Below are 6,337 nucleotides of genomic sequence, written 5' to 3' on the forward strand. Positions count from 1 at the left end.
CTCAGATTTATTAATCTGTTTTTAGTGTTTACTTACACAAGTTCAGAACTTCTGAGTCTGAACTTGTGTAAGTAAACACTAAAAAACAGATTAATAAATGGCTGGATTGGGGGAGGGGAGGAGGCTGAGGCGAGGTTAATGACCAATGACCACCGCTGCTGTTTAACCACTTAACAACCGGCCCATAGCCGAATGACGGCTACAGGGCGGTTGCTTAACTCTGGGAGGACGTACTATGACGTCCTCCCAGAATTCCCCTCTCGCAGCGCTGTGGGCTGGATGTGTAGTGCCCACAGCGCTGCTCAGTGACATCCAGCCATCCATCCATGCTCAGCCATCCCTAATGCTCTGCAATGCCCCACAATACTCTGCAATGCCCCAGAATACTGTGCAATACTCTGCAATGTCCCACAACACCCCGCAATACTCTGCAATACCCCGCAACACTGTGCAGTACTCTGCAATACCCCGCAATACTCTGCAATACCCCGCAACACTGTGCAGTACTCTGCAATACCCCGCAATACTCTGCAATACCCCACAACACTGTGCAGTACTCTGCAATACCCCACAATACTGTGCAATACCCAGATATACTCTGTGATACTCGGCGATACCCCGCCATACTCTGCAATACCCCGCAACACTGTGCAATACTCTGCAATACCCCACAATACTGTGCAATACTCTGCAACACCCTGCAACACTGTGCAATACTCTGCAATACCCCACAATACTGTGCAATACTGTGCAATACTCTGCAACACCCTGCAACACTGTGCAATACTCTGCAATACCCCACAATACTGTGCAATACTCTGCAATACCCCACAATACTGTGCAATACCCTGCAATACCCCACAATACTGTGCAATACTCTGCAATACCCCACAATACTGTGCAATACCCTGCAATACCCCACAATACCGTGCAATACCCTGCAATACCCCACAATACCGTGCAATACCCTGCAATACCCCACAATACTGTGCAATACTCTGCAATACCCCACAATACTGTGCAATACTCTGCAATACCCTGCAACACTGTGCAATACTGTGCAATACTCCACAATACTGTGCAATACTCTGCAACACCCTGCAACACTGTGCAATACTCTGCAATACCCCACAATACTGTGCAATACTCTGCAACACCCTGCAACACTGTGCAATACTGTGCAATACTCCACAATACTGTGCAATACTCTGCAACACCCTGCAACACTGTGCAATACTCTGCAATACCCCACAATACTGTGCAATACTGTGCAATACTCTGCAACACCCTGCAACACTGTGCAATACTCTGCAATACCCCACAATACTGTGCAATACTCTACAATACCCCACAATACTGTGCAATACTCTGCAATACCCCACAATACTGTGCAATACCCTGCAATACCCCGCAATACCCCACAATACCCCTAAATACCCCACAATACCCCACAATACCCCGCAATACCCAGCAATACTCTGCAATACTTTGCAATACCCCGCAATACCATGCAATACCCTGCAATACCCTCTGATACTCGGCGATACCCTGCCGTACTCTGCAATACCCCGCCATACTCTGTAATACCCTGCCATACTCTGCAATACCCCGCCATACTCTGCAATACTCTGTGATACCCAGCCATACCCTTCCATATCCAGCCATAGTCTGCAATACTCGGTGATACCCAGCCATGCTCAGTTATACCCAGCCATGCTCGGCCTCTGTTTGTGGCCAGGCTGTGGAAGTCTCACACATGTGGTATCGCCGTACTCAGGAGGAGTAGGAGAATCTATTTTGGGGTGTCATTTTTGGTATGTACATGTTATGTGTTAGAAATATTGTATAAATGGACAACTTTGTGTTAAAAAAAAAATGCATTTTAACCACTTCCCACCCGCCGGTTGTCATACGACGTCCTTGACTTTGTTCGGGGATATCTGAATGAAAAACGGGGGGGGCGGGGGGCGCAGTTTGCCATCTTCGCCCTGGCCTTGTCCCAGCACTGCTGATGAGCACTAATAGACGGCACTGATAGGCAGCACTGATGAGCACTGATAGGCGGCACTGATAGGTGGCACCGATGGGCACTGATAGGTAGGCACTGATGGGCACTGATAGGCAGCACTGATGAGCACTGATAGGCGGCACTGATAGGTGGCACCGATGGGCACTGAAAGGCAGCACTGATTGGCATAACTGATGGGCACAGATTGGCCTCACTGATGGGTACAGACTGGTGTCACTGATGGGCACAGACTAGTGTCACTAATGGGCATTGCTGGGGCTGCATTGTAATCAGGGCACTGATGATCAGTGCCCTGATCACCTTTACACATCTTCCCTGTGAGAAGATGCCACTGATCAGCTCTCCTCATCTCACACTCTGTCAGTGTGAGGCGAGGAGAGCTGATAAATGGCACTTTCTTGGTTACATGTGATCGGCTGTGATTGGACACAGCCGAGCACATGGGCAAAGAGCAAACAATATCACCACAATAACTAAACTCAATTTTTTTACAGACAAAATTGGGAAAACTAACAGACGTATTACATTTTTTGAAAGCCTAAAATATTACAGAATCTCCTAATTCAATCTCAAATAATCAATATTTAAACAATATAAACACTATGGGGTCTATTTTCTAATTAGATTTGATTGAAAAAAATGCCTTTATTAATTAGGATCAATCAGGTCTCTGTTCTGTGGCTGTAACAAACACAACGCGCAGGACAGAGAACAAGAGCTGGAGCTGCTTGTTCCAATTTGATAGCCATCCCTCTCCTAGCCTAATGCTGTCCATACACGTATAGAATTTCGGATTAGAATATTCTTAAGAATATTTGTACACAAATTCTTTGTACATTCGAGGAATGGACAAGTGTTGTTTGAAAATGTCACTTGAAAATTATAGTGTTTAGCAAAAAACCCAGTGGTGATTAAATACCACCAACATATTTTCTTGTTAAAAAAAAAACACCAACAGAAAGCTCTATTTGTATGAAAAAAATGAAAAAAATACATATGGCAGCACAGTGGTGTAGTGGGTAGCACTTTTGCCTAGCAGTAAAAAGGTTCGCTGGTTTGAATCCCAACCACGACACTACCTGCCTGGAGTTTTCAGGTTCTCCCTGTGCCTGCGTGGGTTTCCTCTCACACTCCAAAGACATGCTTGTAGGTTAATTGGATCCTGTCTAAATTGGCCCTAGTGTGTATGAATGTGAGTTAGGGACCTTAGATTGCAAGCTGCTTGAGGGCAGGGACTGATGTGAATGTATAATAACCCTTTCATGATTAAGCCTATTTCTGACATTTGGTGTTTACAAGTTAAAATCCGTATTTTTTGCTAGAAAATTACTTAGAGCCCCCAAACATTATATATATATTTTTTTTAGAAGAGAATCTAGAGAATAAAATGACGATTGTTGCAATATTTTATGTCATACGGTATTTGTGCAGCAGTGTTTTAAACGCAACTTTTTGGGAAAAGGGACATGAATTTAAAAAAAACGAAACAGTAAAGTTAGCCCAATTTTTTGTATAATGTGAAAGATGATGTTATGCCGAGTAAATAGATACCAAACATGTCACGCTTTATAATTGCACGCACTCGTGGAATGGCGACAAACTACGGTACCTAAAAATCTCCATAGGCGACGCTTTCAGCCTTTTTTTACAGTTACCAGGTTAGAGTTACAGAGGAGATCTAGTGCTGGAAATATTGCTCTTACTCTGATGATCGCGGCGATACCTCACATGTGTGATTTAAACACCGTTTACATATGCGGGCGCGACTTCCGAGTTTTCTTTGCTGCGCAAGCTCACGGGGACGGGGCGCTTTAAATTGTTTTATTTTATTATTTATTGCTGTCACAAGGAATGTAAACATCCCTTGTGACAGTAATAGGTGGTGACAGGTACTCTTTATGGAGGGATCGGGGGTCTAAAAGAGCTCCAATCCATCCTTTGCACTTCAAAGTATTCAGATCGGGGATAAATATGTAAAGCGCTGTGTAAATTGACAGCACTATATAAGTACCTGAAATAATAATAATATGGGTACAGTGATACACATCATCACACATTTGTCATTCAAAGTTCAACAGAGCTGAAAATTGGCCTGGGTAGGAAGGGGGTAAAAGTGCCCAGTTGGGAAGTATTAAGGCTCGACCTGAGGTGTGATTTATCTGATGTTTTTGCAATCAGGAGTGTTCACTCTGCAGGCACCATCTGGTCTCTTTTGCACTTAAACTGAATACACACTATACAACTTTTGTTTTTCGATTTCCTTTAGATTTACCTTCAACTGTGTAGTGCAAGGGCCTGTCTGATTGCTTACAAATTACAAGTGTTTAGGTTTGACCTCATATTATTTTGTTTTGGTAAATCTAAGTCCTCATGCACATGGACGTTTTTACAGCCGCGTTTTTTAGCGTTTTTTACAGCTTAAAAACGCCTGTCTATGTTAGTCTATGGATTCATGCCCACCTAGACGTTTTTGAGCTGCAAATAGCCTAGGCGTTTTTAAGCTGTAAAAAAAACCCAGGACCAGTGCGTTCCGAGGAGCGGCGCTAGAGCTGTAAAAACGCGAAACGCGGAAAAACGCGCAAAAACGCGCAAAAACGCGACCGCGGCGTTTTTTCGCGTTTTTTAACTCCGGCGTTTTTTGGTTAAAAAGAGATGATTGGACACTGTAATCTCTGTAAAAACAGGAATTTCCTGTCTGGACATTAGATTACCCAAGAGTCCTTTGCACAGCCGTGTGACTGTGGTGATATTGGCACCAAGATGGCTAGTGCTAGTGCAGTCTCTCAGGTTGCATTAATCAATGCGGTACAGGCCCATCCAGAATTGTGGGATGTGGCACATCCACTGCATGGAGACCACATCCGCAAGGTGAAAGCCTGGGAGGACATATGTGCTGCGATTACCCCTGGCTGGGAACAAATCAGAAATTCTGAAAGAAAGGAGATAAGTAAGTCTATTTTCCTTGAATGCATGATCTGTTTGTGTGTAATGTAAATGAAGATTGCATATTTAACCCTTTGTTTTCCATGTTATTTTAGGTAAAATTATGCAGCGGCGCTGGAAGTCCCTACGTGACCGTGTCAGGAGGGACCTCACGGACGAAGACAAGGCGGCACGTAGCGGAGCACCAGCGCCAACCAAAAAAAAGCACGTTTACCACACCAATCTCCAATTCCTCAGGCAAAATATGCAGAGCCATACCAGACCGTAAGTTAGGGTTAGGGGTTAGGGTTAGGAGTTAGGGTTAGGGGTTAGGGTTAGAGGTTAGGGTTGGGGTTAGGGGGTTAGGGTTAGGGGTTAGGGTTAGGAGTTAGGGTTGGGGTTAGGGTTAGGGGTTAGGGTTAGGAGTTAGGGTTAGGGGGTTAGGGGTTAGGGTTAGGAGTTGGGGTTAGGGTTAGGAGTTAGGGTTAGGGGTTAGGAGTTAGGGTTAGGAGTTAGGGTTAGGGGTTAGGGTGAGGCTTAGGGGTTAGGGTTAGGAGTTAGGGTTAGGCTTAGGGGTTAGGGTTAGGGGTTAGGGTTAGGAGTTAGGGTTAGGCTTAGGGGTTAGGGTTAGGGGTTAGGGTTAGGAGTTAGGGTTAGGGGTTAGGGTTAGGAGTTAGGGTTAGGGGTTAGGGGTTAGGAGTTAGGGGTTAGGGTTAGGGGTTAGGGTTAGGAGTTAGGGTTAGGGGTTAGGGTTAGGGGTTAGGGTTAGAAGTTAGGGTTAGGGGGTTAGGGGTTAGGGTTAGGAGTTAGGGTTAGGGGTTAGGGTTAGGAGTTAGGGTTAGGAGTTAGGGTTAGGGGTTAGGGTTAGGCTTAGGGGTTAGGGTTAGGAGTTAGGGTTAGGGTTAGGGTTAGGAGTTAGGGTTAGGCTTAGGGGTTAGGGTTAGGAGTTAGGGTTAGGTTTAGGGGTTAGGGTTAGGAGTTAGGGGTTAGGGTTAGGAGTTAGGGTTAGGGGTAATCGCAGTAATCGTTTATACAATTTGTATTGTTTGCAGGACAACTTCAAATTTTAGACTTGGAGAGGTGGATAAGGAAGATACAGAGCTTCAGAGACCAAACAGTCCAATGACCACCTCTGGATCTCCACGACCGATCAGCGAGGGAGTTGTTGAGGGCACAGATGAGGTAACTGCTTCGGTCTGCCTTTCTATCTCATTGTCTGTCTGTCCATGTACATGTCAATGTAAACATTTTTGTTCTTTTGCAGGAATCGAGGGCCGTGGAAACACCGTCTCCTGCCAGTTTACAAAGTGGAGAGCAGCGCGGTCGTGGCGGTGTTCGTGGCCGTGGGCGTGGACGTCAGGCGAGGGGCGGCTATAATCCCGAGGC

At 45.3% G+C, this 6,337-nt stretch overlaps 1 long non-coding RNA gene across 1 annotated transcript; it reads left to right on the forward strand.

Moving 5' to 3' along the window:
• Positions 1 to 4,668: 4,668 nt before the first annotated feature.
• LOC141146059 (uncharacterized) lies at positions 4,669 to 6,036 on the forward strand. The gene is made up of 3 exons (XR_012244720.1): positions 4,669 to 4,976; positions 5,068 to 5,236; positions 6,004 to 6,036. It is a non-coding gene; the product is annotated as an uncharacterized lncRNA (long non-coding RNA).
• The last annotated feature ends 301 nt before the right edge of the window (positions 6,037 to 6,337 follow it).

Source organism: Aquarana catesbeiana, linkage group LG05, assembly GCF_042186555.1.
Source record: "Aquarana catesbeiana isolate 2022-GZ linkage group LG05, ASM4218655v1, whole genome shotgun sequence".
Classification (NCBI taxonomy): Eukaryota; Metazoa; Chordata; class Amphibia; order Anura; family Ranidae; genus Aquarana; species Aquarana catesbeiana.